Genomic DNA, 27999 nt, shown 5'->3' with positions numbered 1-27999 from the left:
GAAGCAAAGACTAGATCAGATAAATAACCACAAACTCTTCTTCAGCACTGACTCAGGGACAAATCCCCCTTCAATCCCAAGATCTTAAGAACCCAAGCCCTCCCATGCTAAGAATGGCAAAGGACCCAGAAAAAAACCCTCAGAATAGAAAGGGGGTCAGGTAAAAGGTCCAGAAAGGGAGCTGAGGTCCAATGCAAGCTCAGTGGACTTGAGGAAAATGTAGAGGATGCAGGCTTCTCCCAAAATAAACCCTCCCCCCCAACTTGGGAGAGAGTACCTGTTGAAGGAGGACCTGATTTTGTTCAGAGCCAGTGAAAAGACCCAGTATTTGCTTGTTTCTTCAGTCAACTGGCCACAGTGAATGGGAAAGATGCTCAGAATCCCCGTTCTGAACTACATGGAGAGGACCTAGTAAGGGACATTAACGACTAGGCTACTACAACCTGGAAACCCCAGTTGTTGACACTCAAGTCGCACCAAGTCAAGTCCTAAATTTAGCATGCATTGTATGTTGGGTGGGCCACCTGGAAGTAAAGAGAGGGTGCTTGCCTGGTTATTCTGGCTAGGGACTCATGAAGAAATTCAGAGGTATTGTCAATCCTATTCAAATTGTCAGTTGGTAGCCCCAGACAACAGGCCTCCCTAGTACCTCTACCTCTGGTTGGAACCCACTTTAAACTTGTGACAGTAGATATTGTAGGTCCTTTGGAACAGAGCACCAGAGGATGCCACTTCATCATGGTCCTGATAGACTATGTGACCTGCTATCTGGAGGCTGCAGCTCTTCAGAATACCTTAGCTCAGAGAGTGACAACAGAATTGTTGAAGATATACTCTCAGGTAGGGCTGCTATGAGAAATACTCACAAACCAAGGCACCACATTTACATCACGGCTGGTGGAGGTGGTGTAGTCCCTCCTGAGAGTTCACTCACTCCGAACCTCAGTCTCTACCCCCAGATGGATGGGTTAGTGGAATGGTTCAATCAGACTCTAAAGGGGATGTTCACAAAGTTTGTGGAGCAGAATCCCGGAAGTGGGATACATTGTTACCATATTTACTTTTGTGATTCAAGTGGTTCCCCCATCCTTAACACATTTCTTGCCATTCAAATTTTTGTATGGAAGATAACCCAGGGGCACACTAGACATCCTCTGGAAGGCCTGGAAAACACAGGGGCTGCAAGCACAAAATGCTGTTCAATATTTTCTTTGATTCTGGGGATGGCTGGACCTGGTACATTCATACACAACAAGCCCAGTAACAACATTACAACTGAAATGTCTGACTCCAAGTATATCAACTCAAAAATGGGGTCCTGTTGTTAGTCCCACTGGAGGAGAACAAGTTGATGGCCAAATGTCAGGGGCCCTACAATGTTGTAAGGTGAGTTGCAGAGATGGATTATGAGGTTTCCTGACAGGGAGATGATGGGGAACCCAGTTATGTTAAGGAAACCTTCTGACAACAACAGAAACAGGGCAGGGGACAGATACTCCTCAAAACCCAAACAGTAGTGTTGTCCTGGGAGAAAACCTGTTCAACGCTCAGCTAACAGGGGTTTGGGGTTTAGTGGAGGCCTTCCCAGAGATCTTCACATCTAAATCTGGGAGGACCTCCTTTATGTACAAAACTGTTAAAAAGGAGATGCAAAGCATGCTGGAGATGGATGTAATTGAGGGATCCTCCAGTGAATAAAGTAGCCCTATTGTTCTAGTGCTCAAACCAGACAGGAAAATCTGATTCTGTACAGACTTTTGGAAACTGAATGAGATGTCAGTTGAGGTGTTTGATACTTATCCCATGCCTCAAAGTGATGAATTACTGTGGTTTCATAGTTGTTAGGGGTTGGAAGGGACCTTACAGATCATTGGGTCCAGCCCCCCTGCACTTGGGCAGGAAAGACTGGTAGGATCAGATGAGCCCAGCAAGATGGGTGTCAAGACACTTTTTGAAGATTGCCAGGGGAAGGCAAAATAAATAATGACATTAGGATTTAATAAAACAGTACTGGCAGATTCCTCTAACCCCAGAATCCTGGGAGCTAATGGCATGTGCAACACCTTGGGGGCTGGATCAACTCCAGACTCTTCTTTTCAGACTCCACAGTGACCTAGCCCCCTTCCAAAGGCTAATGGTTAAATTTTTTTTTTTTCTCTGTTTTTTTGCACCGGTCCTGGAAGCACTGCAATACCAGGTCAATGCATGGATAAAGTGTTGCAGCCACATAGTCAGTACACCGCTGCATATCCTGATGATGTACTTATACTCATGACCACCTGGGGGGAAAATCTCCAACAAGTCAGGGTGGTACTACACTTGCTATGAACCACATGACTTACAGCTAACCCAACAAAATGCAGACTTGGCTATAAGCTACACTTTGGGCAATGGGCAAATCAAGCCCCTTATTGACAAGGTGAGGGCCTTAATAAAGACCCCTGGTTCCCAAGACAAAAAAGCAGTTGAACTCCTTTCTTGCACTAGCTAGTTGTTACTGATGATTTATTCCTTGTTTCTCTGCTATATCTGTCCCTCTGATCGACAAAATACACAACAGTGCACCCTGGGTGATACAGTGGACCAGGTGTGCGAGAGACATTTGGAGAGATTAAAAGGAAACTATGCATAGTGCTTGTATTAGGCAGCTTGGATTTTGAATACTAGTGCACTGTACAGACAAATGCCTCAGAAAGAGGTCTTGGAGCCATTCTGTCTTAGAACTTCAAGCACGGTGAACATCCAATCTTGTATATAAACTGAAAACTGCCACACCAAGTGCAGAAGTATTCAGTCACTGAAAAAGAATGCCTAGCTATAAAGTGGGCACTTGAAGCTCTATGTGATTACCTCCTAGGAGCCCCCTTTACACTGGTGACGGATCATGCGCCTCTATCCTGGCTGAAAACAATGTGGGATACCAACTCCAAGCTTGTGCCTTCATTTTTGGTTTTGCAGTCATATGCATTTGAAATCATTTCAAGATGACAACAAAGGTTTTTTTTTATCAGTATTCTTCCTTGGAGATTAAGCAATGTTTTTAGTGCAAGAAGTGCATCTTGATCACTCAAACCTGTTTAGAGCTCTGTGTTATCTTTATCTCTGTTTGGAAACAGTGAAATCATTTACTTAAGGTCTTGAGCCAGTTTAGATTGCTTGAGGCCTCACTTGTAGTCAGTTACTTGATTATACAGGTTACATAAGGTTACTTTCGAAAATAAGAGTTACCTTTAGCTTGCTATAATCTCTGCCAGATTTCAGAGGTTTGGTTAGAAAAGGATTTGACATGCATGTTCTCTCCTGCTCAGAACTGGCAGAGCAAACCTAATATCATAAGCATGCTGTGTGGCCTCATCCCTTTTTTGGTGGGAGAGAGGGGGATATTTTTTAAGATTCTCTTCCTATCCTGTGAACACACTTGATGAAGCAAAACCTTTAAGATATAGGTATATAACATTACTCGCAGATCTACACAGGCAATATGTGGCAAACATCAATATGTTGGCAAACATTGTTTTTCTTTTAAATACCCATGCTAATTTTGGAAAGTGTCTTTCATGCTTTGAATTTCAAATTTCGGATGGGTTGGATTTATACGTGGTTGAATTCATTATCACAAATGAAAGGCACCCATGGGATGAAAGTTGTAGAATTATGACTTCTGAGTCATAGGGTCCATAATACATACTTACTTCTCACTAGGTGCATCTACACAATATGTTTACCACGCAGTTGACTAATTAACTGTGCAATAAACATCTCAGTGTCTACACGTGTGCCCTTACTGGGATGCATGAAACTAATAAACTCTGGAGCATGATAGTCTTATAGGACAGGGACAGCAATTACACATAAACCAGTATAAGTGATCAAAAAACAGTTCAAATCTGTAACACAACAGAAGTCCAGTGCACATACACTGCTTTCAAAATGGTCAAAGCCAGTCTAAGATAAACCTGAATGGATGTAGTATCAGACTTAAGCAATTTAGGTTAAATTGGTTTATTGAACTTTTGTCCCAGGTCCCCTCCAGTTTCAAGTTAGCTCACAGTTCCCCAGCATCCCAGGATGCTTTGCGCCTTCCTCACAAACCCCTCTGACAGGGTAGGCAGGCTAGCCTTGGCCCAAGCTGTCTGCTGTAGCCCAGCAGGGAGGCATGCTGTAGCACCCTCCGGCTTCTGGCTTGGGCCACTGCAGGCATGGTGGCTGCATTTCTAGAATCAAAAGTGAGTGTCTGTTCATTTGCTCATTGGTTAAATCTCTGCAGTTTAGATTAACCGGCAAATAATTAATTAACTCAGTCTCAGGCTTTTTGACTGTCTATACTTAGCCAAAAAATACAAGTAACTATCCTGCTGTGGAGTTTTTTCATGCACAGCAGTTCATGTGTAGATGTTGCTCCAGCTGACTAGGGCATGGAATACTTCAGTGCAGAGCTAGCTGGCAGGCAGCCCCGGTGCTGATGCACCCTCATGACTCAGCCAGCCCTGCCCCCCTCTTCCCCACTGCCCTGCAGTGCACATGGAGCCCCATTGGAGCAGCCCTGGGTTGGTTGCTAGGACAGGGCTCCACCAATTGTGGATGTGTGGGTGGAGCTGGCTAGAGCACAAGGGTGCTTCAGCATGAGGGCTGCTTCCAGCTAGCCCCACACTGAAGCACCCTCATGCCCCAATTGGGCCCTTCATAGCATATGGAGCCAGAGATGTGGGTTTTCCAGAAAAATGCCCTAAATAGAGCGTGATCTGATTAAGCATGTTTATTTGATTTATGTTTAGTAAAAAAACTAAAAAAGTACCCCCATGTTAATTTTATGTCCCAATAGCCACAAGTATTTGAACTGAAACATTTTATTAGGAAAAAAATTAAATACAGCACTCTTAATGTGGTTTAAATGTTATATTCAAACACATTCAAAGCTTTATGTGGAAAGAAATTTTTGTTGGAATACTTGTAACAATTTAAAGACAATACACAATACCATGTACTTCCCTTACATTGTTCGTTTAAATTTAAAGAAAAAAACAAAGGCACTGAAAACTGTTGACACTAATTTTAGCACACCCAAAGAACTGGGCATTATATGCCATGGTTATCCACTCATCTACTTCAATAGAGTTTAACTCTCTTCCACTGAGGTCACTGCGGCACCTCCAGTTTCACTGTCACTATCTGTAGAATCACTTGCACTACTTGTTAATTCCATTTCAGAATCGGATTGAGGCAACTCTGATTCAGAACTACTTGAACCACATTTTCTTTCGCCAAAGGATGGTTTTACCAATGAATCTATGGGCAAGGGCAACTTATCACACTGCATCTTCTTTACTAATTGTGCTTCTGACTGATTCTCCAGAAGCAAGAGATTTTGACAAATACAAGCAAGCTTAGCAGTGCGTTCATTTTTTAGTTTATTCCTTTTTTTTTTGTCTTGATTGAGCTGAAAGCCTTCCAGTTCTGCTCACAAGAAGCTGCTGTTGGTGGAATGCTTAGGATCCTTAGAGCAATCCTGGACAACACTTGGGTGGTATAGCATCCCTTCCACTATGTGAGAGGAGACATCATCTGCCTGCCAAATGATGTCTTTGCTCCAAAGTTTTTCTTTCGTATGGTACTTGGCAATGTCTGTCATCCCCGCTATTTTGTTAATGTTGGGGACATTCTTAGCTACTTCCATAGTTGTATCGAGAGCAGTAGATAATTCATCTTCTGATAAATATTGTCCTCTGTGTTGAGGATCCAAAAGGTTTGCTGCCAGATGAACTGGATGAAAGCAAAACTCAGCTCTCTTAGTAAACAGTTTTAATTCTTTTTTGGATAGAGGTGAAGGCAGCAAAAACTCGATTAGATTTTCATTCAGGTGTCTGAATATCTATGGACTATTTGAAAGGCTTGGTGTATCTCCTTGAAGTTTCTTGTCAGCCACTGAAATTGGTAGTAGCAAATTGAATACTCCTTGAACTTGAACCCAGAACACGTTGTCAAGAACCTGCTTCCAAATGTGCATAATCTGGGATATTGTGTCATCTGTTGAAGCACACTGCAAACAGTTCTGTGTGCACAGCGTGCTGTGTAAACACTTTGTAGCTGAGCCCCATCTAGTTTCTCCTGGCAATAAAAGGGCACTTTCCTCCCCCTGCTTCTCTTTCTATAATTTCTTCAAAGTCTGATTAGCAACATGATGATTGTTGACTACCTTCACAATCATTTTGCAGGTTGCCAATATTGTCTTCATTGTATTCACCCTTACTACGTCCTTTGCCAGAAGATTCAACCCATGAGCAAGACAGCCAAATACTATTAAATTAAGATAATTTGCCTTTAATATGTGTTATGCAGCCCTCATGTTACTCGCATTATCAGGGCTGAAGGGACCTGCACTTTCAATCTCTTCACTCAGTAATTTGGCTATGTATTCACCTGTATGATGAGAAGATTTAGTAGCAACTGCTTTTGGGAATTTTGGTTCAGGTGTTGATAACATAATGTTAAATAAAGGATTTCCTTGTATATCAGTCCATTCATCTGACATCAGAGTCAGTGATTCTACTTGACCAATCCTTTGGATATAACCATTGTTTGAACTCTGTCATACTGTCTATCTGAGAGAGAATGTGATAAGTGATAACTTATATGATGGGCAAATTAGTCTGTAATGTTCCTTCCAGTACTGATTTTCAGTTACTGAAAGAGGGTGTACCATTTGCAAATATAGTTCAAGCTAATGTCTCATCTGCTTTTTCTTGATCTTCTCTTGACATTTTGTCCACAAAGACTGATAAAAAAATTTGACTGTCTTGAACAATTACTCATGGTGCATCATATATCTGGTGACAGTGAACTTGAAAGCAAGGATCCTGCTTCTTCTTCCCCCAGACCTGGCAGCTCAACATTTTCATTTTCCATTTTTTGCAAATCTGTTATTTCACTTGAGCTACCAAGTTCCTGTGACAAAAGGGGGAAAAGATTTTTATTTTAGCCTATTCTAGTCTGGCCTCATCCATCAGATGAAGAAGGAGAAGCGGCAGGGAGCTTGCTTCCTCCCTCCCTGCCAGAAAGAACACTTTACTGCTCAACTTGCTGGTCAGTTGCCCTGGGACTGCAAAGCCAAAGGGAAGTATAGTCTGGTCTCTGCCATCAACCAGAGGACCAAGTTCACTCTGTTGGGTGAATAAGCTCTGGAGTTTATTTGTGAGCATTAACTGCAGGTGTAGATTGCTCCACTATGGCCAGCAGGGCAAACAACGCGCTGGCATTCACCAACTGACGCATCTCGTGTAAAACTAAGGAAGTGATACTCCTGCTGTACTTAGTGCTGGTGAGACTGGTGAGACCACAGTTGGAGTACTGCATCCAGTTCAATAAGGACATGGAAAAACTTGAGAGGGTCCAGAGAAGAGCCACCCGTATGATCACGGACTTGCAAGGCAAGCCATACAAGGAAAGGCTGAGGGACTTAAGCCTCTTTAGCCTAAAGAAGAGAAGGTTGAGAGGGGACTTGATAACAGCTTACCACTATATCAGAAGAGTGCATCAGGAGCTTGGTGAACAGCTATTCACTAGGGCACCCCGGGGAAGACCAGGACTAATGGATATAAACTGGAAGGCCACTCCAGGCTTAATACCAGTAAAAACTCCTTCATAGTCAGGGTGACTGTGGAATAAATTCCCTCCAGAGGTGGAGCAGTCACCGACCCTGGAGGTTTTCAAGAGGAGACTGGACAGTCATGTTGCTGGAGTCACTTGACTCCAGTTGTCTTCCTGCCTAGAGCGGGGCGGAGGGTGGGCTGGACCAGATGATCTGCAAGGTCCCTTCCAGCCCTGTACAATCTATGAAACAATTCTGGAAACATTATTCACAACTTGTCTTCATATGTCCCCTTTTGATATCAAGCAATAACAGGATAGTTCTTTTCCAGCACAGCAGGATGGAGACTTTAGCTGTTGGCTCACTTCTCTAAACTACAGGAACTGGCCTTAATTTTTTTTTAATGTCAGACTTATGGCTCCTCTTGAAAGCAGTTCTTCAGGTATTGGAGAATAGCCTGCATATTTAACTTGTTAGAAATCAGAATAACAGACTGTTATGTTCCTACTGTTACACAACAATTGTATTCTCTACACAGTTCATAGCAGGAAGCCTTAAATGTGTTAATAACCCCCAGTAAAAAGAGTCTTTGATAAGAATCAGCTAGAGCTAAAAAGTTTTCTTGACTGTCTAGTTAGGAGGTGTAATTTTACCTAGTTCTCATGTCAGTCATTTTGATACATTTTTATCCCATCTTTTTCTTATAATCTTACCATTATATTTTAATGAAATTAACTAGGTAATATGTATTTGTGTACATAAGCATAGACTGAAAATAATATAGTATTATATAAATGTCTCTTTTGCTGTTTCAGTCTGCCATTCATTCACTCTTCTTCACATGCACCAGTTCATCAAAAAGATTTTTACAAAACTATTTTCTACACAGTACCAAAACTTTATACTGTGTTCTCATTAAATGTGTAAACTTGTATCATGAAAGAAGAGTTACAGTAAGTTATGATGCATAAACAAAACTGATTAGGTAATTCTTGGGAAAATATTGGCAATAAAAACTATAAGAGAATACTTAAAACTTTTTGCACCCCAAAATAATATTTTTCATTTTCTTTGAGATGGAACCTGTTGTTAGGTGTTGTCAAGCAAACCACCAACTATAAATACAATTAAACTAACTGTACTCTTGAACAAGTAAGTGTTCTAATGTAACATGCTGGTTGATATCATCACAATTTTCAGAGTTAAAAGCAAAAATTGGTATAGGAGTAAAACATAGTAAACACAGGAACCATTAGCTTTTAAGTGTAGTGAAAAACAGCAGTTTAGGACATCTTAGTTAATTAACTGATGATGATATAGCTATACCTGCAACACAAATACTTCAACTATTGGTACCATTACAAGGAACAGAAGTGAAAGAACAGATTTGAATGAGGTATAAATTTGATTCAGCATATCTTTCAGCAATACTGCAAGAAATAAAAATGCAGACTAGCCACTGAGAGGTAATACAATGAAAAAATAAAACTCCTGATGGCATTCATCAACTATACTAACTTCACCCTTCAGGTGTTTATCTAGAACAAATATTCAATGAGAAAACATTTTTCAATCTGGGTACCCATTGTTAGTATTAAACAATTCTGGATGTATGGGAACACTTCTGAAAAGGAATTTCCTATGTATTTTCAAAATACCATAACATATAACACCACCGTTTCTGATTTTTTTCCAATTTTCCAGAAAACTCACATGATGGGAGATGTGCTACACATCACTTCAAGGAGGTCCATTAATTTGTTATAAATTTAAGTGTGGAATTAAAATGGGGATTATAATGGGAAATTAATATCAATCTTAAATGCTGTTAGTGATACAATTACTGTAATTGTAGCCATTTGTAAAATATTGTATTTAGTAGTATAAAAAGTCTTGTAATCCTCCTTTGCTTCTGTTGCCTTTATTCTCTATCAGTAATCCCAAAAGATATAAGTACTTTGGCTAAAGAAAGAGAATGGTATTCAGAATTAGCAACTGAACTGATGAGTTTATTGGGTTATCTTTCTGTTATTGAATTAGCTGACTGACCTTTGAACCTCAGTCTACCCGTGTGCAGAAAAGTTGTACTATATTTACCTACTTCTCAGGAAGACTATGAACCTGTGTATTTTATGGAATGCTGATATTCTTAGATAAATGCATTGCTGGTTTAATCCTGATGTCAGTGTAGTCAAAACCTCACTGATATCAGCTTCCTTACCTCTCAAGGTCATCAGTTAATATGCCTAATTTTGCTCCAGTTGATGTCAACTGGAGCAAAATTAAGCCTGTTAGTTGATGGTCTAGGAAGACAAGGTATGGAAATTAATAACAAAGTAAAACATTTAAATCTACTGACTGTTTTCTGCTATACAAGGTCTATAAATATGTTGTGTAGATAACTACTTCCACACCTGCAATTTATAACAGATTTGTAAAATTATTAATTTATAAGCACTGTATTCCTTTCTAATCTCAGGGGATGATCTGACTAAGTGTCACTTAAATTAGAAAAGCATTTACCTGAAAAGCAGGTCTGCAATGTCACTCAGGAACTACTCCAGACAATGAGGGAGATAAACAAACAAACAAGAGGACAGTTAACCATTCTACTGCAGATCTTTGTTTTATTAGCATTGTTCATCTTGAATTAATTAAAACCTGAAAACTGTACTATACTCATTTGGGAACTAAATATCTCAAACTGCGTTCAACTCAAATTTCTAATTTAACAGGTTGTTTTGGAAAAGTTCATCAACAAAACCTACACGATTCTTATCCACATCATGCATTTTTAAATGGATGAACTGTCAAAAGAATTTATCATATGATGTATATGATATGACATATTTAGAAGATATTTCACTTAGATATGAACTTTAAATGTTACCTGTTATTTTCTGTGAAATGACAAGTTAATAATTATAAATATTTAAAGTTTGAAGATAAAAAACCTAAACATCTTTGGAATAATCACTCTCTGGAAGATAAAAGTGTATATTGCCAATAATATAAGTAATGAGCATTTAATAATAAAATAAAAAGCATTTGATTTGATTAAAGTGGATCACTGAATGAAGAAAAGGAAAATATAGAGTGGAGAAAACAAGTTGTGCATACTTTCTTTTTTAAAAATAGAAACCCTGTGAACAGGCAGATTAATTTGTTATTCATTAAGCATTGCTTGAGGTATATCAGTGGAAGTCTATGTTGCTTTACTTTGCTTCTTAGATTTGATGCTATTGCTCAAGCTCAACTACCTTAATAACTGCATGACTTCAAAAAAACAAAAGTAGTACAACTGTAACAGGAACTAGCATACTGCAGCTAATATATCTCAGCACTACCCTACCTGAGCTCACTGCCACTTCCCAATATTCCTCTACCTCATATACCACTGCAGCTTATATTCTACCTTTGATCTAATGATGTTCAGAGTATTGTTGCTGAAGCAAGTGAAGTCTCTAAATCTACGAGTAGAAACAGAACACTATTCCTGAATTTTGGAAGGATTATGAATAGGGACAGGCTTCTGCCAACAAAAATGCTAAAGCAGAGCCAGAGACCTCAAAAAAGTGCCAGGTGCTGCTCAAAATGTAGCCTTTTACAGGCCATGCAGAAAACTGCAGTAGGTTCCTACTCTTTGCTTCTTTGACCATCCTCTTTTGGATGGAGGAATGTGTTAGGACTGCAGCTGCCAGGTCAGCAGGGAAAGAATGTTAATTATTTTCCCCATTGTTCTCCACTGTTACTGCAAAATAACCAACCCCACTCCCACCGCCCCCAAAATAAAAACCTCAAGCCAAGCAAGTCCTAAATTAAAAAAATGGATACAGACAAGACTATGATAAAAAAAACCCTGCAAAAAGACCTGGACAGCAGATGTATTGCACGAGATGGACACAGATACAACCCAAGTGATTCCTGTTAATCTTTCCAAATATACCTCATGCATATTAGATTATTAGATTACTAGATACCTCATGCATATTAGATTATCAGATAGCCATCCCAAGAATCTAGAGAAGGTACCTTACTGAGACCAGGATATGAAAGAACATGGATGGATCTAGAATTTTTAAAAGGGGGTTGTAGATGGTGCAGTGCATTATCACATATAAAACAATAGCTAAAAATAAGCCAGAAGCTTTACTAATATACTAGGGGCCTAGGGCTGTATTATTCAGTTTAAGATTGAAGCAGAAACAAATATAACTTCATTGGAATGAGCTGAAAACTATCTACAGGGCTGTGAAATAGGAGCTTCATTACCAGGAGCAGCTAAGAAACAGAACTGCAGAAAAAAGGATTGGTGGAACCTTAAGACCATTACAAAGAAAAGGGTCATTAACACTTGTGGAATGAAAAGTTTAGAAGGGGTCAGGTAGATTCTAATAAGACAAAGTCAGCTGAATCCTTCAGCACTCTCTCAGAAGCTGCCACTGCCAGGCACATGGTTTCAAACTTTGGGTGCAGAAGAAATCAAAGGGGGAAAGGGGTGTAAGTATACCAGACCATCCCCCACTGGATCCACCCCTGAGCAAGAATAGTGTATACTATTTTATAACTGATTTTCATAATCAGGTCAATCATAATCATTTATTGTACTGCAATCTCTCCTAAAATATTAGGCATATGCACAGGACTATAATACACAACAACTAAATTTTGAGATGTTAGGTAAAGACAAGTTTTCTTCAGTTCATTATTTGTCCTGGAGTTTCCACTGGATGTGCTCAAAGTGAGAAACAGTTGTTTTAGTAGCAATCAGAAAATTCCTCCTGTTTGATGTCTAGTGAAATTATAATTAATTCACTTTTGTAGACATGCCTAACACTGGAGCTCTAGCCCTGCACAGGCTGTGTAAAAGTCTGCATTTATACAAGCACTCTTCAGGAAGACATAGATTTCATACACATTAGGGCTGGAAGGGACCTCGGAAGACCATTGAGTCCAGCCCCCTGCCCGAGGGGCAGGAAGTCAGCTGGGGTCATAGGATCCCAGCAAGATAAGCATCCAAATTTCTCTTGAAGGCATTCAATATAGGTGCTTGAACCACCTCTGATGGCAGGCTATTCCAGACCTTGGGGACTTGGACAGTAGGCTATTCCAGACCTTGGAGGACTTGGAAAATCAGGCATAGATTTGCATCCTTGTCACTGGTTACTCAAGCTGAAAAATTTTAAACGATCTAGTTTAGATCAGAAATTACTGAAGATAAAAATATCTGTACTACAGAATCACAGAATAATTGAAAATTAGGGTTGGAAGGGGCCTCAGGAGGTCGAGTCCAAACCCTTGCTCAAAGCAGGACCATCCCCAACTAGATCATCCCAGCTAAGGCTTTGTCTATCCGGGTCTTAAAAACAGCAAAAGAATAGAGATTTCACCACCTCTCTGGGTAACCCATTCCAGTACTTTACCACCCCTCTAGTGAGAAAATTCTTCCTAATATCCAACATGAACTTCCCTTGCTGCAACTTCTTCTGTCATCTGCCATCACTGAGAACAGTTTAGCTCAGGGGCAAGCAAAATACAGCCTCAGGCCATGTCTACCCCGCCAAGCACTTTCATCCAGCCCGCAGTGTTCACCAACAAATTGTACCTTGCCCAGCCAACGAGGGTGGGAGCAAGGCACCCACATATACACAGCTCCAGCCAACATACCCTATTGTGGGTGGAAGGGCCTGGCCCAGTCAGCACGCAGCTTCTGGGTGGGGCTGCTGCTGCCACTGCTGCAGCTGCTGGGGGGATGTGCTTGAATTCCTCAGTGTCCTACTTGCTCTGGGCACCAGAAAGGAAGCAGCAAGGGTGGGAGACAGAGCTGCAGCTGGGTGGAAGCATGGAACATGGGGCTGGGGCTAGGAGCAGCACAAAGCCCGCACCCAGGGGGGTGGCAACAGCGTGAAACTCAGGTGGGCAGGGTGTGGGTGTGAGGGAGAGTGGGCGTGTGTGGAGATCACTCCCCCCCCGCCCATCTATTATGCACAGCCCTGTCAGGAAGCAGCAACAGAAGGTGGGGATGCTGAATATTGGGATGGTTTGTTCCTGCACTCTCAGTAAGGTTTCTTTAAAATACATCTAGCTCTCATGGACTTATTTCCCTCTCAGGCTGGCCTCCCAGGGGATTCTGCCCATAAGTTCTCTAAGTGAGTTGAAGCCTGCTTTTCTGAAGTCCAAGGTCTATACTCTGCTGCTCTCCTTCCTTCCCTCAGATCCTGAACTCAATCATCTTATGGTTGCCACTGCCTAATTTGCCATTCATTGCTACATTCTCCACAAATACTTCTCTGATTGTGAGCAGCAGGTCAAGAAGAGCTTGGACCCTACTTGGCCTTTCCAACACTTGCACCAGCAAGTTGTCCCTAACACTCTCCAAAAACTTCCTGAATTGCCTGGTCTATGGTCCAATTTTTTTAAAAGAAATATTCCAGCAAGCCCTGAAGCTGGTACAGAAAAGGTCATGCATACTCCATGAAGCAAAGGGTACTGGCATGGGTTGTGTGCTGCATGTGGCAATCCATAAGACCAGCCTTTTGTCTGCATGGGTTGTGTGCTGCATGGCCTGATCCAAACCAGCTCTGGAGTCAGTGCACAGAGCCAATCCAGAAGAGTGCAACATGCAGCCCCACATCCCAGACTGACTCCCTGTGCTGTGTGCAAGATGCATGGTGCCAGGTCCAGTCCACATACCACACAGCACACACAGCTGGGCCCAGTGGGTGGTGTCAGTCTAGTGACCCACAGGTCAAGTCCACAGCCTGGATCCAGCCCCTGGGCCATATGTTTGATATCCCTGATCCAGAGAAATTAAAAACAAGGGCAATAATAGACAACCTAAAACCACCCCAAGAACATATAAAACAAAGCAAAAAGGACAGACAGGAAAGAAATGAGTTAAGGACGGGATTAATATAAAAGTACATTATACAAATCACCATAAGAATATCCCTTAAAATCTCAAAATTATACAAAATAAGTTTTCAGGTATGCTCAGTCATGGCTAAGAAATCATGCATAAGTTCAAGATCATTATACTAACAGGAACGATTTAAAAAAAAACAAACAATGCCAGGCTCTTGAGGACTTAATTCACTGGTTCCCTTCCTTGTTTGTCTTCCGTAAATTCTTGCCACTCTGAAATATTTATTCGTATTGGGAAAAACAATCTTTCCTTTGTCCCTGTCCTTGTCCTTTGGTCTCTCACTTGCTGTGAGCATACCTATGTCTGTCTGTATTTTACATATCTATGAGCATCATTCAAACATTTGATTTCCCAATATGGGATAATGGAAAACCATGGATAGATTGCTCCTGGACAAGAGAAGGCGATCCGTGAAGAACTATACCAGTATTATAGCACTGATAATGGAAAATAAACTCTCAGTATTTATTAGACTTCACTATTAATCTTTGGGGCCTGATAAGAAAATTAATTCCTGCATCTATTAGCATGGTTACCGCAAAACATTTCTGATGTTGGATTTTAAATGTGACAAACAGAACTAATGGTTCACTGAAGGGCTTTTACACACAAATGAAAAAAATCTCTGTTTTGAAAGATTCTAGGATACCGCAAGTAAATGAAGTTAGTTTTCTCTACTGTAACTAAATGCTATGTATACATGTGACTCACTGACACAGAAAATAAATTAAGGTCACTGTAAAAGCAACTTTTGCAGGTTTTTCTCTTTTTCCTGAATGGCCCTCCTTAGCTCAGGAGATTAATATGTTTGAACAGTCTAGGCTTTCCATTACAGCAGAATAGAGAAGCAAAAGAGCTACCTCATGTTCTAGTTATTCTAAGTAATGTTTTAAAAATAAGATAGAAGACAACTATTTCTACCAAAAAAAATCTCTTACAGAGATAGGGAGGAATCCTTTCCAGTAAGTGGATTTTCTCACTTGTTTATAAGCCAAAAGTGCTGCTCTTCAGGCAGTTAAGATAAACAAGAACTTTTTTTTCTAGATTGTCATTGCTATGATTGGTATTTCTTCCATTTTTGGTCTTCCAAAAATATGTCTACAGATACAACAGGAATAGAATAAACTGCCATCCGGAGATTGATTTGGCTTTGTTGAAATGAATAACCCTGGGAGTAGAGCACTAAAACTGACATAGAATCAAACAATATAGGGTGAAAGTAATCAAGCCCACATTATTATCTTTTCATTTTTCTTTAGAAAAAAAATCTTAGTTAGAAAAAGGTCACTTACTTCAATATATTATTTTCTGCAAACTGATTTGTACAGTTTTCTAATACTGATACTAATTAAACAGCACTATAAGATGGAAAACAGATGTCATTGAAAATGCTAAACAGATTTTAATGGCCACTAGCCCATTTTCTTAAGCTCATTTTCAGTTGCTGCTATCGCCCTTTGTACTTATATTCATGAGCTGGAATAATGGGATGATTTACATCAGTTGAAACTGGCCAAGGGATGATTTACATCAGTTGAAACTGGCCAAGGAATATCTACACAATACGATACACAACTGGGAATAAACCAAGGAGTATCTTGAATACGCTTTCAGATTCCTTGTCTCTTTCTTCTTCTTTGTTAATTTCCAGTAATTTTACTGGTAATCTTGCATTTGATTGTGAACCTTGAAACCATCCATTTGTCAACAAAAGTCCCAAAACACTGCACTGAAAAGCAACAGCAGCCACAAACTAGAAGAGCTTCAAGAAAATATTCAGAATTAACTAATATTATATGGTCTCATCATCATCATAATTTTTGATAGTCTACTTTTCCCTCTTCTCTAGTGTGTGTGACCCCCAGAAGTACTCTTAATTATAATGTAAACTGAGAAGTCTAGGGTCTCAAACTGAGAAGTCTGTAATTCAAACTGAGAAGTCTAGGGTCCTCCATCCTACAGATGGAATGGGATGTCTAACCATAGATGTCTAATCAAGATCTTAGCATATTCTGCTTAAGTCCATGAAAAACCATTAATGCAAAAGATATTTTTGGATGAATAGAACCTGTTCCTCCTTGGATTAAGACAAAAGCTGTTACAAAAAGCAGATGTGTTAATGGTTTGTCAGGGACTAGAATAGGGTCCTTAAAAACCTAGCTGCCTAGGCCCATTGAGAGATGCCTAACAAGTGGAATAGGGTCTAACCGTGCCCAAATAATACAAAACATCGGTTATCTTAGGGTTAGAGTTCAAAATAACCGTCCTGATAAGTATTCTGTGTGGACTTCATTCTTTTTTCTCTCTCAATTTTGACTAAAAAATTTACTTGCTTCTTGTTTCATTTCCTGATGCTCAGTATTCAAGAGGTAAGCTTCAAACTCAAAAAAGCAATGAGTTACATAAGTGTATTATTAGAAATTTTGCCCACTAACAAGTTGAGAAACCCAAAACAGAAAGTATATTTAAGTTTACCTTCCAAAGAGGTTTCTGCCAAATCTCTGTGTAAAGTAACAGCTGCTTGTCAAGAAATAAGCAACTGGGCATACCCAACTAAACAGAGGAAACTCTAGGAATCAATATATATTTTTAAGTACATTATAAACATCTTACTTCTCAGGGCCTTGATGAAATGTTAATATTTTACGATTTTCAATGCATTTAAAGATTCCATTTAATATAGCAGGGGTTACCATAATACTATGCTATTGAATGTGCTTAATGAAAAACATAGAAAATGCCAATAAACTCTGAGTTACGAATAGGAAACTAAAAAGCTCCCAAAAAGTGAGGTCATTTTTGTTCATTCAATATATATCATATTTTAATCACTATCAGGACACATATTTGGAACCTCATATAAATAAATCACTCATGCTACTTTCTTAGAAAAGTGTTCTTCTGTGAGTGTATGATTTTTCTTAAGATTTATCTAACTAAATTATTTTTTATAGCAGAATATGGGAGAACACACCTTGGGGTAAGTAAGCATAAAACTAGAGAAGAAATCTCATTAAATTATTTATGCTTTGTATTTTCTGAGCTCTAGTTTTACTGAAAATTTTTTCCAAATGAAATATCTTTTATTAAAGATGCAATTTTGTCCTTATCCATTAATTGTCAAACATTATGTTTGCAAGACCTCTAAACAGCTGAGTATGCTCTTAAACTGTCAGCAGTTAGTAAGAGTGAGTGTGTGTGGATCATTGTCATCTATGGGGAAATTGAGATCAGTCTACTGAAGTAAAATCAAAGCAGTAACTAAATCCCAGCTTTGACTAACATATGACTCCCTACTTTAAGATGTGTATTCCAAAGCAGTTAAGCAAGACCTGAATAAGTATGCGAGGCTCACTGCTAACATAAATCTGGCTACAGATTCAAGAATGAATGACAACAAAGGAATAGAACTGGCTGTACAACTCTCAGGTTGAATGTCAGAATCTCCAAGTAATTTGGGAAGGCCTGTAAAAGGCAGCAGTAAATACAGGTAAAGATAGGTAGCGTTACAGGCTCAGCAGTGCTACACTTACTAGCACCACAACCAAAGAGACCTGGGGGTCTTGATAGATCATCAAATGAACATGAGCCACCAATGCAATGCTGGCAAACAAAACACTGCATGCATCTCAAACAAGACTAAAGATGTCATCCTCCTGCTTTACTCAGCCTTGGTGAGGTTGCAGCTGAAGTACTGCATCTGGTTCCAGGCACACTTCAAGAAGGATGTGCAGAAGCTTGAGAGAGTCTAAAGGTGGGCTATGCACAGAGACGATCCGAGCAGGGTGCAGAGCCCCAACCCCGGATGCAAGGAGACTGGCGGCAGTTTCAGTGGCAAGGGCGCAGGGGGGGAGGGGAGTGTGCCTGCTGAGCGGCCGGACCTGAAGCTGGTGGCAGCACGGAGTTGCCAGGTCTCCTACACCTGGCTCTGTGGGGCCCCCCAAAGTGCGGGGCTCAGGGCAGTTGCCCCGAGTCACCCCCCCCAGGGACGGCCCTGGCTAGAGGTATGAAGAGCAGGCTGTACAATGAGAAGCTGAGAGACCTGGGTCTGTTCAGCCTGGAGAAGAGAAGACTCAGAGGGGACTCGGTCGCAGCCTATAAGTATATAAGGGGTGTATATCAGGGCCTGGGAGAACATTCGTTCACTGTGGCTCCCCAGGGGAAGACAAGGACTAATCATAGGCCACGGAATGGAGTGGGCTACCCGGGCCATGGCCCAACTAACTTTTAGCGTGTTACTTTAGCTAGTTTTGCAGTTAAAAAAATAGCTATATAGTTTTAACCGGAATGACAGTTGTGCATTTGTGCATTATATAAATTAATGTGCTAAAAGTTGGTAGGGCCATGGCCCGGGTGGCCCACCTTGTTCCGTGGCCTAGGAGACTAATAGTCATAAATTTCTAGAAGACCACTTTAGATTAGACATAAGGAAAAACGTCTTTACAACTCAAGTGTCCAGGGTCTGGAACAGTCTTCCCCCCAGAGGTGGTACAACCACTTATTCTGGATATTCTATATACACAAAGGGCTAATCCATCTGTCTGTATATCTGTCTGTCTGTAACGCTCTTGGGGGCATGGTTCCCACCAGGGCCTGGCTTCAACCAGTGCTGCATGCATGACAAATTGCCCATCAATAATGATAGCAGGGATGGAGCGGGGTGGGGTGGGGTGGGGGTTGGGAATGGATGCTGAGTGGAGTGGGGGGAAGAATGACAGTGGGGATAGACTGCCGCCATGATGGTGGGGATGGAGGGTGGGGGGCGAGGCCAGCATGCTCCTTGGAGGTGGTGGTGGTGTGGGGTGGTGGCAGAGGGGGATGGCAGGGATGGCAGAGTGCCACCATGACAGTGGGAATGGAGTGGGAGGGGTGAAGCCAGCACTGCTGGTGTTGCCCCACCCCCCAGCCCTGCTCTTTGGAAGTGGTGGCAGCACAGGGTGGTGGCAGCACAGCGCTGGCCTGCCCCTCCTCCGTCTGTTCCCACAATTATTCTTGACAGGCAATTCTCTAGTCTTTAATAAACTTCTGGACACTCACTTTGCTGGGGTCATCTGACCCCAACAGTCTTTGGGGGGTGGGGGCTGGACCTGATGATCTTGAGAGGTCCCTTCCAGCCCCTAACATCTATGAATCTATGAAAAAAAAGATGGAGTAAGTGGGGAATCAGTGAACTGAGAAACAAAAAAGTATTGTCCAGAGTTTTCAAAGACATAATGTCACAAGGGTTGAATCAGAAGGTATTATAAAATGCATTTAAGAATAACTGCAAAAGAGATCCTGAGAGAAAGTTAAATGGCCATAGGTACTTGTATTTATATTAAATAAATAACCACAGAAATTGTGATTATGACTATACTTATTTTGGTTGGTATATCATTATAATTAGTAAAACTCATTACAGTCAAGCTATCAAATTCATATATTATTCAAAACAGAAACAAACAGCCACCTCCAGGGAAGTGGGCAAATTGAATTGTGTAAGGCTGCTCTAGGTATAGATGAAATTGAAGAGAGTTTAAATGGAAAAATAAAGTTCTGTACATAAGGGAAGCAGGTGTGCTAAAGATCTGGGTTGAGCCAACAGGACATGTTATAAGGGAGGAACTGAAGCAGAATTTTTGGAGTAAATTTGTCTTGCTTCCAATGTAGCATAAATAGCCAAGAGTTCACATAAGGTTGTGATTAATACCTAGGAACCTGTCAGGTGAAAATAACAAGGAGAAAGAGTCTTGGGGGACATTTATGATCAGACTTCATTTTAGTCTAAGTCCATCCCAGGCTCTACTAATCATGCATGACTTACACTTTGAAGTAGAAGCAGAATAGAGACGTATTAGCAGGAGGAGACCAGCTGATGCTCATGTTAGTATATAAAACATGGCTAAAAGGATAACAATTCATCTTCTAAGGAAAAGAATAAAAGCCTAAAATATACATATTAAAACCCAGATCTCCTCTATGCCTCTGAACTGCAGGTATCTGACTAGTCACTTCTTTGGCCCAATTCTAATGTTCTTGACATTACTAAAACTAAATACCTGAAAAGAAGATGGAGTTCTGAAGCATACCCTATATCAGGCTGCCCTACTTCTCACAGTCCCCTTGGTTACATACCGTGTAGGCGACATGTAACTTGAGCTGCAATGCTGCATGTTGTGCTGCTTTCCCTAGCCTGGCATCTGCCTGCTGCATCATGCCCTTGATCCCCTGAGTCCCTTAACTGCAGGATCCTTTGGCTTTGTGGGCAAGGACAAAGGGGAGCCTATAGACATGGCAACAAAAGAATGATAGCAGGAGTAACACGTAGACTGGGAACCTAGGAGCTATAGTTTACCACTTCAAGGACTTTATCAGCCCATGGGCTACTATTTGGTCAGCTCTGTTCTACATCTGTCTGGCAAAACTGTAACAAAATGTATCAGGTCTGGAAAAAATCTGGATGCCCGCCCACAACACCAGAAGGACTTATTATATTAAAAACTGTTATGCATTACTCCATAAATAAAAATACACACATGTTACCAGATGAAGGCAAAAAAGTAGGGAAGTTGTTAAAATACATAAAAAGCAAGGGAAGAATTCAATTATGATAAAAACCAGCAGTATACATCATGTATAGAGATTAAACAAACAATTCTCTCTCCTTACTTAGTTGCTCAGCGTTAAGAAATTTCCTCAGCAGATGATTCTGTAGCTTCATAAGGATTAACTAGCCTTGTGAACAAGCCCACTACCATAGATTGGTAATGTCTGTGGATCACAGGAGCCTTTTAAGGCACAGACAGAAGTGATAATTTTCACCCGATCTGGCCCCTGAAAGTGCTTTACAGTTGTGACCTAACACAAGTGCATGGCTACAGAGCACTTTAAAAAGGGCCCGATCCCTCGAGGGTTCAGACAAACATGCTCCAAAGTGGAGTGCCTTCATTAACTTGCATCTGTGTGCATTGAGCAGGGGACACAGCCCAACCATGCTTCAGGCACTGTTTTCAGAATGGGAGTGGTGAAAGGGAGCGGAGGTAGCTCATTCTGGGAGCTGCCCAGCCGGTGCTGGAGGGTGGGGTAAGTGGATTTGAGCCCACCTTCACCTTGGGAAGCCCCCCTGTAAAAGGCCATGAGTTACAGTGGGGAGATGTACTTCTGTCTGGACCTATAGGTGTTTGGCTGTTGGGTCTAGGTACCACAAGCCAGAGGCAAGTCAAAGCTACAGCCAAAGCTTACATATTCTAGACTTTGATGGGTTTTCAAATTCACTCATGGGCTTCCAATTCCATATGGTTATCTTATGGGAAGGAGTGTGTGGTGGGTCCCCACATTCCCCTTTCCCCCACCCTCCCTCCTCACACCTGCACTCTACACACCTGAGCTCCGCACTCATGCTGCCCCCTTGGGCACACTCTATGCTGCCACCAGCCCCACAACCTCTGCCCCTACCCAGCCATAGCTTAGCCCTGCTCCCATCCCCGCTGCTTCCCTACCTGCTGCCCAGAGCGAGCGGGACACTGGGGAAGCCAAGCAGGTCCCCCCGGGTGGCTGTAGCAGTGGCAGCAGCAGCCTCGCACAGAAGTTGCTGCTTGCTGGGCCGGGCCCTTCTGCCCAGGAGGGAGGGAACCAGGCACAATAAGGTATGTTGGGGTGTGTGTGCATACTTGGTCACCTCATGGGCAGAAGGGCTGGTTGGGGTACAATTCATTGGTGGGTGCTCACGGGCCACATGGAAGTTCCACATGGGATGGATCCAGCCTGTGGAACATATTTTATCTGCCTCTGGACTACAGTGTCTTGGCTAGCAAATCTGCCCAGCAAATTCTAAATTTCCAGTGGCATGCTGAAAGGCGCATGTGTCCAGTCAGGTAAAAAGTTGCCTTGTCTGATGGCTAGTAGCGCTGTGTGAAACAGCACCATTTTGTTTAAACTTCTGTTTCATCGTTTCAAAGGGACGGTGTTTTGTTTCATTGTTTTGTTTCATTTTAAAGCACAATTCCATTTCGTTTAGTTGAAACTGTTTCACTGTTTCGACATAATTTGACATTCTGCCCATAGATTATAATGGGAAATCATGAGAACACCTATAACTTTGTAATTTCCCTGATTTGGATGAAAATTGCAGGGATGGTAGTCCCTTCTGAGGGCATGAAGCCTGCCAAATTTCAAGGAGATAGGTGCAGGGGTTTCTGGGAAACTGCATCTCAAAGTGCTGACAAGCAAGACTTATTTGTGGCTGTGCCAGACTCCTCCTGGTGGTGTGGGTTCCTGGATCTGTGCTCAAGATGACAGGAGGCTGCTGCTGCCACCTGGGACTGGTGTTGGGCACAGGGACTGGCACTGGGACTAGCGCTGAGTAGACAGGTGCTGCCACTGGCCCCAAGCAGCAGCGGCAGCCTCCTGTCATCCTGCATGCAGATCTGGGGGCCTGCACCCCTGGGACAAGTCCAGCAGTGCTGAGAGGGTATGTTGAGCTCTGTGGGGGTGGCAGAGCTGCTGGGAGCACAGCCCTTGCTCTCCCCATCTCCTACTGCCAGGCTGAACTCTGAGTGGCTCTGCCAGCCCCATGGAGCTCAGACCAGTGGCAGGAGAGCCAGTGGCAGAGCTGCTCAGAGCACAGCCCTGGCCCGTGGCTTTCCCCTGCCTCCCACTGCCAGGTTCAGCTCCATGAAGCTGGAGGAGTCACTTGGAGTGCAGCCCTGCGGTGGAAGGCAGGGGAGAGCCAGGGCTGCGCGTCGAGCGGCTCTGCCAGCCCCACAAAGCTCAGCCTGGCGGCATGAGGCAGAGTGCAGCCCTGGCTCTCCTCTGCCTCCTGCTGCCAGGCTGAGCTCCGTAGGGCTGGAGGAGCCGCTCGGAGCGTAGCCCTGGCTCTCCTCTGCCTCCTGCCACCGGGCTGCTTTTGAAATGTTTCAAGTGCCCTCATTTCATTTTGAAGCTGTTTTGAACGCTTTTGTTTCATTTTGATTTCGCTATTTCAAGATCAAAATGCGTTGAAACAGTTTTGAAACAAAACACGCATTGAAATTTCGCATAGCCCTAATGGCTACTGTTCCTGTCAAATTACAAGACATAAGACTGTTATGAAAATCATAGCTATTCTGATGTGAAGAGGCATACAAAGAGTATCAATGGATTTTGGATTATATCGTTTGACCAGAACCTAGGCATATAATACAATTGCAATTTAAAAATTATCTTTAGTTATCAAAGTACAATAATTACTTTTGTCAACTGTAGAGATGTATAGTGAAAGACAATACAATTTGTTTTACTTAATTTTAAGAATACCTTTAAGATCTATTATCATCTGAAGTTCTAAGTGCTTATAAACATTTGAACCTGACAATAAAAAAAAATAATATCAGCCAAACTGAATGGAAGTGGCTTACTTTCTTTTTGAGAGATCTGAGAGTAGTAAAGGTTCATTGGTCCCCAGTGAGCAGCTTTTTCATAGTAGCTGCAAAAATAAGTCTCAACACTCAACAGTTTTCTACTTACAAACTACTGGCTTTCACAGTTTTTCATGACGCATATAGGTTCTGGTACTGGAAAAGCATCCTATTTTCTAATGCTTGGTGAAAATTGAACAGTACTATGTTTCGCCAAACATTTAACACAAGAATGGATCCCAAAACTCAGTTACCTCAGTCAGAGTTATATGCATCTGCAGGAACAACCAGGTCCACAGGAAACATTTTTTCTTCCTTTTGCTAAGTCATATTTCCTGAAATGTCTACCTTTTGGCACCTATAAATCCCTTCATTTTGTGATATATTAGGAATCTCCTGCTCTCAACATAAGATATATAAAGCCTTTTGTAGAAGCAACTTACCCAGTGAATTAGCTGTTCACTAACCTATCCTCTTATAAAAACCTTCCCATTATGTTTCTTGATAGCTGGACCTATAAATGTGAAAGAGAAGCATCCATGGCACAAAGAGGGCCACTCTGCAATTGCCTACTTAAAATTATTTATCACTCTCAGTGAATCTATTTCCTATTCTTTGTTGGTTTCCTTTCATTTCGAAGAACATGGTACATATTACACTTGAAACCTCATCTTTAGTTTATTTCAAGGTTCTGTAGGTCACATATATTAAATATAAAGCTATTTTTTCAGTGCTTGATTTCAAAGAGGTTCATTTTTAATTCTTTATTCTCAAGGACATCTTCTTTTATAAAATAACTAAACATTAAGTACAACTAATGCATAAATGGATGTCTCACTAAAAGGCATGCTGTTGCACAAACGCAAGTTGTAGCCTTCATACAGAAATTGGTAGGTCAGGTTTTATGGTCTGAACTCAAAGACTAGGGACAGTCTTACACATAAACCAGTTTAAGAAATCAGAAACTGGTTTAAACCTGTAACAGAACAGAAGATCAGTGCATGTAAACCAGTTTAAAAATGGCTGAAACTGGTTTACGATATGCCTGGTTGAATGTAGCACCAGACTTAACTGATATGGGTCAAACTGGTTTATGAAACTTCTGTCCCAGACCCCCTCCTAGTTTAAGTCTCCCAGCATCCCAACATGCTTTCCATCCCTGAGCTGAGCTGTGCTGCCTGCTCCAACAGAGAAGAGCTAAGGGTTAGGGGGGAGGGATTGACCCCCCCACCTCTCCAGGCAAACCCTGGCTGGGGTCTGGGGCCACGGAGGGGGGTTCTCCCTATTAAACCCCCCTTACCCTGCTGCCTTGCCCTGCTAAACTTACTAAAAGTTACTGCTGGCTGCGACCGTACAGGACAAATCCCAGAGGCACCTAGAAGAAGGAAGAGGAAGTGATGAACAACCCTGCAGAGTCTGGCTTCTGTGATTCTGGACTACAAATCCCAGACACCTCGGGGGCAGCAGGAAATGAACACTCTCCCATGCTGGCTATGTGCCAGTGAGCTGTGGTCTAATGCCCCCTGGCTTCTAGCTTGAGCCACTGCAGGCATGTGGCTGCATTTTGTGAATCAAAGGTAAATGTGTGTCCAGCTGTTTCTCTGTTTAATCTCTGCAGCTTAGACTAACCTGCAAAGACTGAATCAATTCAGCCTTGGGCTTTCTGACCATCTATACTTAGTCAAACAAGACAAGAGGAAATAATGGCCCATTCTCTCCTTAAAATACCTGAGCATGTTTATTTTCTTTTCTGTAAACAATTAAGTATTCTTTAATTTGTTATACTTCAAGAACTGTTCTTGTTCCCTCTTCCTATTCTTCAGTCTTTCACATTCTACTACGGTCAGATCACAGCTGGCAACACTAGAATGAGGGTACCTATTTTCAGAGGATACACTTGCTGCTGTTAGAGATCTCTGCTGAATAAACCTACCATCTTTTTAGGCATGACAGTTTATCATATGCTTTAGCTCTTTTGCAAAGTTGGCCAGTTTCTTTCTTGGCTTCCTAGATTCAAGTTTAATTTTATTAGTCTTTCATCCTAAGGCATTTTTGATCATTTTTATAGTTAAGAATATGGTCCTGCCAAAACGTTTTGCAACAATCTACACCAGACCGTGTATAAGAGCTATGTGGTGAGAAGTCTCCTGTTTTGAAAGAAACTGTAATATAAACTGACTTCAATATGAAATTGAATGTAATCCTAACTTTTTTTGGCCTGAATTCATAGTAGAAATCAGATATATGCAACTTGCCACTCATATTATTCAGTTCTATGACATGCGTGTAACACAATAAATTACTGAATAAAAGCAAAGGTTTCTGGAAAGTGGAGATAACTACCAAAATGACTAAAGTAATATACATTACTGTATTATTTCTAATGATAAAGTAGATGACTATAAACTGAGCTGCAATTATAAAGTAGAGCTACAATTTTGGTACCAAACAGAGATCTGTCTTATGTATGCTTACTCTACAAATGTTATAAAAGCACTTAGTAAGCATGTCTTTAAAAAAATCTGCACAAGCTAGAAACTACTTCCCCACTTAGTACTGCAGACAATACTGTACCTATCAATTCATCTACAGTTGCCTATGTCTGATTTACAAAAGACACTTCAAACTTGAAAAAAATTGCTCAAATGGAGGTAGCATGTAAGATTCTTTTCTGTTCAAAATTAAACATTTGTTTGGCTTTTTCTAAGAATTTTAATGGGAAAAGAAACCATACTGACAGCTTGGGAAATTGATGTACTTCAATTATGCTCAGAATGAATATGTCAGTGTAAGAGCAGTACAAACTGCCATTATGTCAACTAGCACATTTCAGTCTGGAGCTGGAAGGACTGTCTTTAAAAGATAGAGGAAGAAGAGAGTTCTATGTTGTTTGGTTTGGTTTGGTTTCCACAGTGTTTCTCATTCCTACAAGTTACCTATATGAAACCTTGGGGTAGGTGGACCTGCTTCTAAACTTCACCATCTATCTTTTGTTCCCTTATTTCCTGATGCTGCCCAAGTGAGCCATGCTCACCCCATAATGGATTTATTGCCTACTTTGTGAGCAATGTGGGAAATGAAAATCACTTCCTCATCTCTCAAAAAAGTAATTCTTTTGTATTCCAGATTGCATACATGTTAGGCAGTAATAGAGGCCAAGGATAAAGGAATACTATAGTAAATCTGATTACAGGAAATATATTGGGCAGAAGATAAAGCAGGGTGGCACATTAGGCTGCATCCAGATGAGCAGGGACATGTGCTTGCAGTGGCACAAATAGTATCAGCACAAATTTGCATCACTACTTTGTGCTGCAGTGCATGCCCCTGTACATGGGCTTTGTTGTGGGACAAATTGTCCCACAATGGGCAAACTAACCTTTCCCAGTTCCTCGTGGCTCTTCAACCTGCTTGACTGAAAGCTATGAATGGAGTCATATGCTCTACTTTGTTAAATACCATGACTCAGTTGAAAGGTTTTGTTTAATCATTTTTTAAATTGGACATTGTAATTTATAAATTGGGTATCAAATGTTGCTGCTAAATTTATTTCAATTTAAGCTAAAAATACTAAACTAAAAATGCAACATTTTCCCTAATATTCAGGGAACTGAGCAATTTTTCAGTTCACTAACCAAATAGGTAACTATTTTCACCCCTCTACACTATTAATGTGAGAAAATTGACTCTCAGCCTAAGTGTGTGTTTTATACTATAATACTTTGCCCTGTTATCTGGACCCTATAAGGTGTTCAGCACAACAAATTGATGAGACATCCCTGTTCCCAGGACTTTACCAACATTTTACCAGATCCACGTTTTATTTTCCCCTTTTAGAGGAAAAGCATTTACTGGTCCACTGCAAGGTAAGGGAGAAGTCGGTATTCTGATATACATATTCAAATTGTGTATAAAAATGCAAAAATCTCAACCCCCAAAACTCCTCATTTCCCACTTACCCCTGCACATATTACACTGAAAGCTTTTCCTATTTGGTAAAAAAATAAATCCAATGTCTGAAAATCTTGATACAAATGAACCAGGAAACTTGGCAGTGTTTGTTCAAAGGGCACTAAAAATCTGCCTTCATAAATTCAAAGTATAAACGCAGCAAC

The 27999-nt window shown here is 41.2% G+C and overlaps 1 protein-coding gene and 1 long non-coding RNA gene across 3 annotated transcripts in view; one reads left to right on the top strand and one right to left on the bottom strand.

The window, feature by feature from the left end:
* The window catches only part of PALLD (palladin, cytoskeletal associated protein), a 205767-nt gene that overhangs the window by 142264 nt on the left and 35504 nt on the right, over positions 1-27999 (bottom strand). The window lies entirely within an intron of this gene.
* On the top strand, positions 7831-10538 carry LOC109309737. Its single transcript, XR_002101026.1, has 2 exons — positions 7831-8737; positions 9290-10538. It is a non-coding gene; the product is annotated as an uncharacterized LOC109309737 (long non-coding RNA).

This window comes from Crocodylus porosus, unplaced genomic scaffold (assembly GCF_001723895.1).
Source record: "Crocodylus porosus isolate Cpor-Errol unplaced genomic scaffold, CroPor_comp1, whole genome shotgun sequence".
In the NCBI taxonomy this organism is placed as follows: domain Eukaryota; kingdom Metazoa; phylum Chordata; order Crocodylia; family Crocodylidae; genus Crocodylus; species Crocodylus porosus.
This window is presented reverse-complemented; position numbering and strand designations above follow the sequence as displayed.